The sequence below is a fragment of the Hyla sarda genome, chromosome 2, assembly GCF_029499605.1.
Source record: "Hyla sarda isolate aHylSar1 chromosome 2, aHylSar1.hap1, whole genome shotgun sequence".
In the NCBI taxonomy this organism is placed as follows: domain Eukaryota; kingdom Metazoa; phylum Chordata; class Amphibia; order Anura; family Hylidae; genus Hyla; species Hyla sarda.
The window spans coordinates 419422575-419435692 of record NC_079190.1 but is presented as its reverse complement, the minus strand read 5'-3'; the positions used below and the strand labels follow the sequence as shown (position 1 = coordinate 419435692).

Genomic DNA, 13118 nt, shown 5'->3' with positions numbered 1-13118 from the left:
TCCACTACCCCACAGGTAAACGTCAAATAGCTTCAGGAGCCATCTCTGGGGTTCACGGAAGGTCCAGCATAATGTTGATTAAATGTTGAAAACCAATAAAGATTACATTGTATGCTGAAATTTAAAGGGGTATTCCGGGAATTTTTTTTATTTGACTATACTACAGGGGCTGTAAAGTTAGTGTAGTTCATAATATAGTGTCTTTACCTGTGTGTGACGGTTTTCTCACAATTCTTATGTGATTTTCACCCCAATATTTATTTTTACCAGCATACAAAATGACTGCTGTCTCGGATTTTTCCCAGCTTGCAATGTGGTCGAGACCTGACTCACTAGTCAGCTGATGACAGGGAGCCTGTCTGCTTCAATGGGTGGAGAGAGCAATCTGCAAGTAATGCAACAGCTGTAGGCATCCTGATTGAAGACCACAGGTCTGCAGCTCATTTATGTTTCAATGGGTGGGGTTGCTGATGTGTGGGAAGGAGGAAAATGGTATCATGGGATTTGTAGGCAAACAAGAAAACTGAAAACAGGAAATACAAGTTAACAGAAAGCTAGCCACAGTGTTATGGTAATCTCACAGCATAGCCATTTAGCCCAGGACAAGCGCAGATCCTTCCTAAGCATTTCCATTACTGTCTGCCAGGTACGTACTAAAATCACCTTATGCTGGATAACCCCTTGAAAGTTAATGTGTCACCAACTTTTTTTAATCTAAAGATTAAAATTTTTTTTTCAATTTTGATATATTTTTGGAATTAGTTTTTTCCTTTGTCTGGGAATATGAAATGTTATAATAATATAATAATCCATTTTCCTATTTTCCACTGATAACCAGCAAAAGGAGCTAACATTAGAATCTGTTAAAGGCAAGCAACCTGTAGCATAACTGCTCAGAAATTTGGTCTTGCCTCTCTCCAGTAGCGTTGCTATAGGAGGCGGGGGGGGGGGGGGTAGGCCGCACCAGGTAACACCCCCCAAGTGGGGTGTCACCATCATGCAGGAAGTAATCCCGCGATGGTGTCACCCAGCAACACAAGCAAGCGTACTGCCTCCCACTCCACCATTCACTCACGCTCTACAGACACTTCTGGCTTGCAGCTTGTGAGTCGCAGGGATGCGATTCCTGGCAGGCCGGAACAATGATGTGACGTCATCGCGCCTGCCTGGAGATCCCGTACCCACAGCTCACACACTGCAAGCAAGAAGCAAGGGAGAGAACTGCTCGTGGGAACGTGGATTAGGTGAGTATAATTGTTGTTTTTTTCTTTTTTTCTTCACTATGTTTGGGGCACTATCGGAGCATTATATCTGAGGAGTACCTTACAGGGGCATTATTTCTGAGGAGAACCTTACAGGGGCATTATATCTGAGGGGCACATTACAGGGGGAATTATATCTGTGGGGCACAGAACAGGGGGCATTTAATATAAGGGGCACAAAACAGGGGACATTATATGTGAGGGGCACAGGACAGGGGCATTATATGTGAGGGACACATGAGAGGGGGCATTATATGAGAGGGGCACATATGACGGGGCATTATATGTGAGGGACACAGGACATGGGGCCTTATATGTGGCACATGACAGGGGGAATTATATGTGAGGGGCACAGAGTTACGAGGGTGGGAGGAAAAGGCCACTAGTATTATACAGTATGGAGGGACACAGGACAGAGGGAATTATTATATGGGGAAAACAGGATGGGGCATAATTATTATGTGTGGGCACAGGACAGGGGGAATTATTATTATGTCTGGGGCACAGGACAGGGGGCATTAATATGATGAGGGCACAGGACAGAGTACAGTGTGTGGTAGTATTATATTCAGAGGGTACAGTGTTTGCCAGTATTTGTTCAGAGGGTACAATGTGTGGTAGTATTCTATTCAAAGAGCACAGTGTGTGGTAGTATTATATTCAAAGAGTGAAGTGTGTAGGAGTATTATATTCAGAGGGTACAGTGTGTGGTAATATTATATTCAGAGGGTACAGTGTGTGGCAGTATTATATTCAGAGGGTACAATGTGTGGCAGTATTATATTCAGAGAGTGCAGTGTGTTACAGGGTTATAATAATTATTGTTTGTGGTGAGGGGTATGATGTAAGGGCAGATGTTGTAACCCTTAGGGCAGATGTTATTAACCCTTTGTATTTGTGATGCCAGGGCGCGGTTATCCTCTGCACCACCCGAGGTTTGGCCGCTGGTTCCTGGGCCAGGCACGGGGCAAATAATCACTCCGATGCAAGTTTACAGAACAACGACAGCTTTTCTGAGGCAGACATCTGGTATAGTCATTACAGCTCAGGTAGGCCCAAAGAGATGACCAGTGACTTTAGGAGACTGGCTTGGACTCAGTTATGCAGTCCCATGCTGACTTTAGACTTGACAGACCTGACTATTCTGACTAGACTTCTCCTCTGTGTTTGCTTACCAGGTTTTGACTTTCACCTAAAGAGGGTTCACCGATGATTGAAGCGTGGCTGCATGGTTAGGCCTTGGTCTCCCTTAGGACACCAGACACTCTCAGGTCTTGACTATACTGTAGCTCAGCAAGGTCTAAACTGAAACTAAACTGGCTCCTCCCTCCTATATAAGGGAGCAATCTGGAGGGGTCCTATAGGTCACCTACAAGTCACCTGGTCACTGGCACCTTCCTTGGTTACAGAGGCTTAGTAACAACACTTAAAGGTTTAAACACTTATTTACCAAATTACTATAATATATTAACTCTATACATAACATAAGAGGGTGATTAGAGTCCTGAGGAGTGTGGGGCCAGGGACTGGGACTGAGTCCACCTCAAAGGACCAAACAGTGTACAGAAGGGCCACTTCTGTACTGGGCCACCACATGTTTTCATATAAAGGATCAGAATGTGCTGACATAGTGAGGAGCCATTTGGGCATTACGTTCTGCAGAGAGAAGATTTTGCTGGATGTAGTCCTGGCGGTATGTACCATCTGAATTAGATAAGGGAAGACTATAGAGAAGACATCACCTGTAGTCACTGTTATTATTGTGTTTTCTGCCTGACTGTCCCATCAGAGCTGTAGTCACTTGAAAGGTCTGCAGTTATGATGGGTGAAACAACAACTTCTAGCATAACCACTGCTTAGGTCACACTGGGAGCTTTAGTTTTAAATAGTTAAAACTTCTCTAGCACTGTCCCATTGGGGGCATATGATTTTGGGGTGCAACCATTTTTTACCGCACCAGGTAACACCAACCCTAGCAACGCCACTGCCTCTCTCCATGCTGGTGATCTTCCATCTCCCTTCATCTGGTAACTGTGTATAAAAGGAGGAGGTAATAATAGTGTTTTTGAGTAAGTTTGCAAGTTTGTGCCGGGCCATTTTATTTTGGCTGCATATTTTGACTGTTGCCTCGAAGGATTTTCTATGAATTCATATGCCATTCATGCCGCTGAGCACACGTACATTTAACACAGTCAGACACACACACATACACTCAGTATAGTCAAAGGCATTTTACTTAATTTTTTTGATAGCTGCATCTTCTCTGCATGTCCTCAGGCCATCTCTGCAGAGGGAAAACCTGTGATTTCATTACTGATGTCCCAGGCTTTTCCAGCAACCACCTGAATCCAGAAGCAGTGCTCGTGGATCTGGGAGTACAGGGCTTCATATAAACCGGTCTGCCCACTCTTCCTCTTCTTATTGCCTGCTCTCTCAAGTGCTCCCTTCTGGGCAAATGAAATGCTGGACAGATGAAAATGCTATGCTCCCTTGCACTCCCAGACTTTGTCCTTCTGTTTATGTGGTACCCCAGTATGGAACACACCTGTCTACCTGCCCCGTCAGGTGGTTATTACTTTATTGTGTATGCTCCGGCCCAGCTCCAGGGTTAAATTTCAAGTGTTTTATATGGTTTTCTAATGTATTGCCATTTACTTAATGTCTTTATATTTTCTCTGCAATGAAAGTTACAGTGTACACGTGCATGGGCAATCATGTGAACACTTTGGCCAATCAGGGCCTCCTGTCCTGCTCCCCCAGGTCTGTCTAGACAGGGAGAAGTTAGTCAGTTTAGTGAGTAGAGTACAGTCCAGTTGGAGCTATGTGAAGGATCTCTGTAGTATACCTCTAATGGAGACAGGGAGACAGATTCCATGTCTTTCTTCTAGTCTTCCATTTCCTGAGTGGTTGTCCGCCCGCACACGGATCCTGGCGACCAGGTCGTCCATCAGTCAAGTATGTCAATGTCAAGTTTAATCAAGTCAGTTTTAGGGAAGAGTGCCAAGAGAGCAGACGGACCCCATAGCAACCTAAGGAATATGTAAGTGAAAGCCTCCAGCATCTCCGGTCCAAATCAGTCCACCCTGGTGGTAAGCCTTAACCCTGGAACCACGTGTGAAAGTCTAAGCTGGCAGCAGCTACTTCCATTTCTCTCAAGTCTGTGTTTCCTACTTTGTCAAGTCAAGCCTCATTCCGTCAATCTAATCAAGTCAAGGCTAGCTTAGTTGAGAAGGACTACAAACCCAAGTGCCAAGAAAGCAACTGTGGTTCCCTACTGCTATCTTCAGCGTAAATCATGCTGAAACTGAACTATCACCTGTCTGCAATTCCTGAAGTAAATTTCCAAAGTGGTTTTCCTAACCTTGTAATTGTGGTATTCCTTGCTAGTTGCTTGAAAAAAGAGAAAAAAACAAAGGCGCTCCCTGTGGAGTAACATAGATGGTAAAGGTATAGGATATTGGGGGATTTAGTACCGCTTACCGAAAAGGGTTGTGCAAAAACATACACAACAATGCTGAAGGTGTGTAGTTAGACAAAGGTCCGTCTGCAGCCTTCCTGGATTTTTGTGCAATAGTAGAGAGATAGGGCTTCGTTATGCCACGGATCCTGGCATAACGAAGCCCTACCTCTATACTATGACTTGGTGCTTGGCATGAGCGACTGCTTCATCCTTGGAGTGTGGGGTTTAACACATCTAGCGTCACAAATTATTTTCACAGTTGCAAGACCCCACAGTACACCAACATGCCATTAACCCCAGCTCTCCACATTTACAGTAGCAGCCATCATCAACAAGATTATGACCATGGCGGGGGCTTCCGGGCTTAGTAAAATGGCATTGGATCCCCCTCTAGTCTGCATGCTCATGACATTGCACATGCTCAGTACAGAGCTGTTGTAGCACCATCATGAGAGATAGGGTGGGAAGGCTTCCTTACTCTCCTATGTCCTGTGTGTGCAGTAAAGCATCTGTGTAGGTGCTGTGCATTACCCCACTACACATATGTTATTGCACACAGCAGCTCCCTATAAAACATCATTTGATTAATAAATTATTGGAACAAATCTAAATAATTTAAATGTAAATACAACAATATTATTTTAGAAAAAAAAAACTATTTCATAATAAAAAAAAATATATAGGAGCTGTCATTGAAATCTTGAGTTTACTGTATACCCACATAATAATGACTTCAGATGTGAACTTTGTGACATAAGTGTTCCATATTCATAACTTGCCAAATGTTCTAAGCAACATTGTATAAGAGTGAGAGAATTTACATACTGCCAATGTGTTAAAATACCTATGAAAGGAAGGTATGCACTATAGGCTTAAGTGTGGTGGGTTGTGCGTCTCTCGCTTGTAAAGCCAAGGTTCCCATGTAACAGGATCTGTAGTACATGATTGAAAGGCTGGAAAACTTTTACGCAGTAATTCTAAGACTTAAAAGAAAAATAATAAAGGCAGGATTAAACAAATATCTGAGACGGGTGCAAGCAAATCTCTAATCTGTGTGCGAATTCAAATGTCAAAGACACTGCTTTCCATCACAACTTTGTGTCGTATGGTAATCCAAATAAGTCACAGTCTTGGCTCTCTCTCAGTTTAGAGCTGGGGGAGCTCGGTATGGTCTAGGTGGTTCATACTTTCAGCCGACTTTGAACCATATTAGCATCAAGAATTAACAATCAATTATAAAAAAAATATATTCTATATACTATATCTGATTATTGGAACAATAGACCATGTGTGAAGGTAACACATAAGACACACATGTTCAGGACCAGGACCAAAAATAGCCCTGGGCATTTTAGACAATTTTTATTTTTTTTTGGGGGGGGGGTTTGAATGTTGATCACTTCACCTCAGTTCAAGTGGCTTTCCAGCTGTTGCACATCTACAACTCCCATCATGTCTCAGCTGCAAACATTATGTTAATGATGTAGAGCATTTTCCTGCATCATGTGCCGATGCTGTCCAGGCATGATAGGGGTTGTAGCTGTGTTACACCTGAGGGAAAATGCTGTACAGTACACTGGTATACTGTATGACATAATGTCATATCCAAGCCCCTTGATTGTCGGTCCTCTGTGCCGCATGCTATGGAAGCCCAGCAAATCAAATGCCAGGCTTTTGTGGGATTATGTGTCAAAGTGTGCCCTTTGATCTCTTAACTGAGTTCAGTGGGTGCAGACGCAAGGAATGCAGGGCTGGTCAGGGGAGATCTCTCTCTCGAATGGCAGGGGCAGCCTGTTACAGCATGTTCAGGATTATGGCTTGGCCCACTATGGCATGCACATGTTCAATATTCAGCAGTCATTTTCTCATCATAGAGAAATATATCTACTGGTATAAATATCGGCCAACTTACATTGTTAAAGGGGTATTTCTATCCTAGACATGTATGGCATATCTACAGGAAATTCTGGAAATATTCAATTGATGTGGTTTCTACCTCTGAGACCTGCGTCTATCTTCAGTATGAAGTCCCCCAAAAATTTCCTGCCTTGTGAGGTGGTCACTGGCTGTCCTTCCCAGATGATGAGTGAATGTAAAGGTGACTGGAATTACAGGAACAGATTATGTGGCCATGTCCCCATTACTCCTGTAGGCGTGAATAGGAGTTATGGAACACTGTGTGTTCTGCTATTTTCTTCATTACCATTCGCTTCTACAGGACTTAGTCTTGTTCACCTTTCTATTCATCACCAACTCACCAGGTAAGACGGCTGCAGGAGCCCCTGTTATGGTGACGTAAGGTGTGGTTTGAAAGGCAGGACACTCATCTAATAGACTTTTATAGCACAGCCTGTGGATATAAATGTCAAAGGTAGGAATATATCTTTATATGTTACATTCTAAAACATTTTTGAAAGAGAAAAAAAGCTTTTTTTAAATAATAGTTTAGATATTCTAACCAGAAAATACTTTTTCACATACAAGCTTATATGGAGTCCTGAATCTTTCAGATAGCAGTCTTGAGACGGACCTGTACTTGTGCTATTTTGAGCAGGGTGACCTTGCAGGGAACTTTAGAATTTCAGTCCTTTATGGTGGAGTGTGTTCCCAATTGTTTTCTTGGGGACTATGGTCCTTGCCTCGACATCATTGAAATACCTTCCCGTGTAGCTCTGTGCTGATTCCTCACTGTTCTCATGTTGTAAACTGTTGCAATGGTCTCATAGCAAATTTCAGCTTTGTGTAGGTCTACTTTGTGACAAAAGGTCTACAATCTTGTCCCTGACATCCTCAGACAGCTCTTTGGTCTTGTCCGTGATGGTGGAGAGTTTGGAATCTGATTGATTGCTTCTGTGGACAGGTGTCTTTTATACAGGTAACAAGTTGAGCTTAGGAGCACTCCCTCTAAGGGTGCGCTCACAATGAGTAATTCAAGAGGAATTTACTCAAGTAATTTGTCTTGAATTCTCCGCTCCAAATTAATGCACATCTCCTCTGCCCATTGACGTTAATGTTTTTTCCACTGTCCTGTTCACACTGCGAAAATTCTTCTCGCGGAATTCCGACGCTGAATTCCTTTCCGCTTGAAGAAAAAACATGTTCATTCTTCGAGCAGAATCCAATAAAAGTCAATGGTAAAAAAAATGTTCTGCCCGACACGTGGAAACATTGTTTTCAAGTGGAATTTAAGCAAATTCAGAAAAGTTGAATTAAATAGCCTCCTCCTTCATTCCTCTTTATTTCCTTGTGGAAATTCCACTCGAATTCCGCTTGATGGATAAAATGACAGAAGGCTACAATTTCCTAACCAAAATTATTCCTTAGTGTGAACATACCCTAAGGGTGCATTCACACCACGAATGTTCAATATGGTCACCAGATATGGCTGGGAGATGTCAAAATCGGGCGCTCCCATATCCCGGCCTGCATCTCATTCATTTGAATGAGCCGACCAGAGTCAGATAGTGACATTGGTCAGCCCATTTTTTTTCCCTGTATCCAGTTCTGTGACTGGACTGAAAACCGTAGTATACCACTGTTTTCAGTCCGGTCACAAAATTGGACACAAGGCAAAAATGAGCTTACCGGAGTCACTATCTGACTCTGGTCGGCTTATTCAAATGAATGAGATGCGGGCCGGGTCCAGCTAGGATACGGGAGTGCCCAGTTTTGACATCTCCCAGCTGGATCCAGGGCCCGTATTGAACAATCGTTGTGTGAATGCACCCTAAGCGAGTGCACCAAATCTCAGCTCATTACCTGTATAAAAGAAACTTGGGAGACAGAAATCTTGCTGATTGATAGAGGATCAAATACTTATTTCACTGAGCAAAATGCAAATCAATTCATAAGTTATTTAAAATGTGTTTAAAGTAAGCATTTTTTTGTTTTTGTTTTGTTATTCTGTCTCTCACTGTTCAATGAAACCTACCATTAAAATTATACATGGTTGATTTTGATATAAGTGAATATGGAGTTGCCTTTAATATCATAGGAAATAGTAAAATTAAATAATAAAATACATAAAAAAATAAATAAATAAGCAAACAGGATGTTTGTAATCCTGCTGTATGTTTGCTGTAGGTCAGATTTACACTTTTACTGTTGTTTTATTCTTTAATCTTTGGATTCTTGCACCTTGCCCCTTATATTAAGATCTAAATTATACACTCACCTTATTGTCATTGGTGGTAGAGTAAAAGCAATCTCCAATAATCATTGTGTGTGTGTGTGTGTGTGTGTGTATGTGTATAGCATAATAGAGGAAAGGTTTACAGAGCAGGGCTGCCAGGCTCCCAAGAGCAGTGAGTCAGCAGAGGGAGGGAGGGGGAGGAGTCATTACATTACATTGCAGGCAAGAGACAGACACACCTCTCCCTTTGACAAGATGGAAAAGACATTGAGCAGCTGTAATATGCAATTTTTTTAAATACGTATGATAGAGACATAAAAATTACATGTACATGATCAGGATGAGGTACTGAGTAACATATAACAGTTTGTTTTTTTGTGGAATCTGACAGGTACACTTTAAGGCCAAATTTTCATGTGCAAAGCAGTTTACAAAGTTTAGTGTTAGGCCATATTTACACATGACCTATTTGTTGAGCAATACTGAAATTCTCAATAAAGTAAAGTCCAAACAAACATCCTTTTCTTTAAATGGGTATTCCAGGTTTTTTTTATTTGCCTATGCTACAGGGGCTGTAAAGTTAGTGTAGTTCCTAATATAGTATCTGTACCTGTGTGTGACAGTTTTCTCACAATTCTTATGTGATTTTCACCCCAATATTTATTTTTAACAGCATACAAAAGGATTTTTCCCAGGTTGCAATGCGGCCGAGACCTGACTCATTAGTCATCTGATGACAGGGAGCCTATCTGCTTCAATGGGGGGAGGGATCCCTTGGTGGGATAGAGATCAATCTGCAACTAATGCAACAGCTGTAGGCACCCTGATTGAAAACCACAGGTCTTTTGAATGGATGCAGCTCATTTATGTTTCAATGGGTGGGGAAGGGGCTGATGTGTTGGAGAGAGGTACATTGAATTATGGGATTTGTAGGCAAAGAATAAAACTCAAAACAGGAAATACCAGTTCACAAAAAGCTAGCCATAGTGTTATGGTAATCTCACAACATAGTCATTTAGCCCCAAGACAAGCGCAGATCCTTCCTAAGCATGTCCATTACTGTCTGGCAGGTATGTACTAAAATCACCTTATGGTGGATAACCCCTTTAAATCTTGCCTATTGAAAAGCCACTACTCTAGCTTTCTAGTCTCCATGCTTTTACCCCCAGTTAATGTGCACTCCCCATTCTGCGCCACATTCTGTCACTTTTATTCCTATATAGAAGTACTAGAGTTTTAAACCCGATTTCTTAGAAGTAAAATTCTGGACTGCCCCTTTAATATCAAGACAAAAGGAGGTCACATTCTATTCACTTGTGAAATGAGTGAACTGTGCCAGTGAAGAAAACTGTGCCAATAAACAAATGTGTGCAATATAAACATGAATATATGTAAAATGAAGACATTATAGCTGTATACAGTTGCAGTCCAGGCTTTTATATTTCATGAACCATTTGATTTATCACCCACACAGAAAACACAGTGCATCCGGACTGGTACCATTTATCACTACAGCTTTCTTCCTGTTATCTGTTATAACTAAGATTTTCAGATTTAAGACTAAAAGATTACTTGTGTATTATATAAAATGTACAAATATGTTGTATCCTAGCAACCCATAATAATGTGAAAGAGAGATTAAGAGATTTTAGTATGTCATCTACCCTTTGGTTTCCATTGAGTCATGCTAACATGGATTATGAGCACAGGGGTGGATGATACATGGATTTTAGGATTTCATTAAGCAATTGGATCCAGTGACATCAGCCCATATATTAGTACAGAATAGACTGCCCGGTGGACAAGACAGCTTTTCATAAAAGAACAAGATTATCTCCATGTAGCCAAAAGCTGAATAAATAATATATTCTTAAATTTTCTTTTTATTACTACAGAGCTCTATTCATTTTTAGCACTTCAGTAGGATAGCATATCTATAGTTTGACCAGTATGCAGAAATAGAGTTCAGTGCTGGAGAAGAGGAACAATAAGGTCTGTAAAGTTTTCCATCATGGTTAGGAGCTTATGACCAAAGTTATATTAGAGCACAGCTCATGAACGTCCAGACTTGTCACTTGTATTACCTGTAGACCCCTCCACTTAGGAGCCGAGGAACGTGCTCTCAAATCACCAAAAGTGCAAGAAAAAGTGCAAACGTGTTACACTAAAAAAAAATGTGCACAGAGGATGCGGTCTATCGCAAGCCCTTCTCCGATAGGAGAGAGGCCCCCCAACAAACCTTACCCTTCGCCTCCGGACAAAAAGGTACCTGCGAGGTTCCAGGTTCAATGTCCCTTTTCGCCAAGGCTACTAAAGGACCACAAATGCTCTCGGCATCCCCCTTGGTGTTAGCCAAGGTATCTGCCCGCAGAGCCGATAACGGTAGGTACCCTGCCAGAGCAGGAGTACCCGGGGTGTTTGCAGGGAGGTGCGGAACCTAATGGCCACATACACCTCCCCTAGACTGCCAGGAGGGACACCCAGAAGTGCTACCGCATCCTGACAAATCATGTGGACACACAACACGCAAAAAGTGACACAGTGAGACAAAAAAGGAAATAAATAAGTGAATGTGTGCAGATATACTGCCCGGACATCCGGCTGGATCTATAAACATTTCTCTGATCCTAGCCAGAAGGCCGGGAATCAAGAGGTGAGTGCCACAAGGTGAAGAGATTATGGTGCCCGTGCTTCCACTCAGTGAGCCAGTACACCCAGTGAGTGTCGGCACCTCGGGGTCACCATTCCCCCGAGGCACAAAAGTACCTTGACTTTAGATCCTCTCAGCCTCATGGCGAGACCCGTAGGGAGCAGGTCACATCGGGGCAGCCGGCGAGCTGATTCCTCAGAACCAGCCCCGGAAGGCCCCGGTACACCTGTCCCCTCCGCACCAGTGTGGACTGCCACCGGCATGAAACTGATAAGAACAGACACTACACTTGATCTTAGCCAAAAGGCCGAGAAGCGATAGACCCCCTCCACCTAGGTCACTGGTCAACCAGCACATCCCATACTATCACAACCACTGCACTATAGCAGTCCAGACAATGTTCAGCCACTGTTTCTTCATCTTAAAGAGACCTCAAGCCTGGTATACATACAGGGGGTCATGTGCAAGTTTTTTTTTTTTTTTTTTTTTTTTTTAGTCTGTTAGGCGCATTGGTATATGCCCAGCACAGCTCAGAAGCATGATGCTTGCACCTTTTGACCGATGTCGGTTAATGTTTATTGAGCTAACGTGGGGTGAATTTATCCGCCAGCCTGCACCTGTTTTCTGCTGGAGGGGCCGTTATGCAAAAGTGTGAAGTTCAATTGTCATAAATCGTGTGAAAAATGTGGACCTAGGAGACCACACCCAAACCATGCCCACAAAAAGCCCACTGAATTCGCCTTTGAAAAAAGAGCCATACACGCCAGGCCCCTGACAAAGCGCTCATTGCGCGACGCGAACCGTTGCCCAAACCACTCCCCCACCCCTCTGTTTCCGTCAGCTCTCCTGCATGTTTCTGTTTGCTGAGATGCAATAAAGAAGACCATTACTTACACAGTAAGACCAGGTGCATGCTCCATTCTTTCTACGTGCCTTATTGTGGATGTGACAATGATTCTTATATGTGGGCACCGTAAAGGTCTGTCGGCTGGAGGAGCCTAGCAGCTGTGGAGATAGTAGTGTAGCAGTGCCGGGTCCATCTGTTGTGCATCAACCTAGCATAACATACGTACGTTTTCTTAAAGGTACAGTGGCCTTGCATTGGGCTCCATTGCCCCAGGTACACTTTACATGTGTTTCTCTGCATGCAGATATGTCTCTGTATGAACTCTCTAAATAAAATGCTACCTTAGAAAGAGCTAACTTAATCAAAAGTGTTCACAAAGTTGTTATATGTAAAACAGACAAAAGACATATGTTCTTTGAATAGTGCACTTCCGCTTCAAAGACCTAGCTAAGATAAGAATCACATGAAACTAGATGAAATCACACAGACCTGGAGCAAGGACAGTAGGAAGAAGTAATTTGGGAATTCTCTATAGAGGTCAAATATTATATATGCTGTGTGTAATTTGATCAGTGAAAAGTATATACCTGAAAAATAAGCTATCTGTTCTCTTGTAAAAAGTAAATAAGCAGTAGCAAGTATGTGTCCACTGTTTTGGTGCCTTTACAGCACTTAGACAGGTTTTCTCTAGTTAGATCATCCTGTCCTAAAATTACAGTGAAACCTCCCTAGAAGACCATCCCTTTGAGAAGACACCCTTCCATCTA

General features: G+C 42.6%; 1 pseudogene; it reads right to left on the bottom strand.

Annotated features, from left to right (window-relative positions):
- Positions 1-11713: 11713 nt before the first annotated feature.
- Positions 11714-11823, bottom strand: LOC130359854 (U2 spliceosomal RNA; annotated as a pseudogene).
- Positions 11824-13118: the final 1295 nt, after the last annotated feature.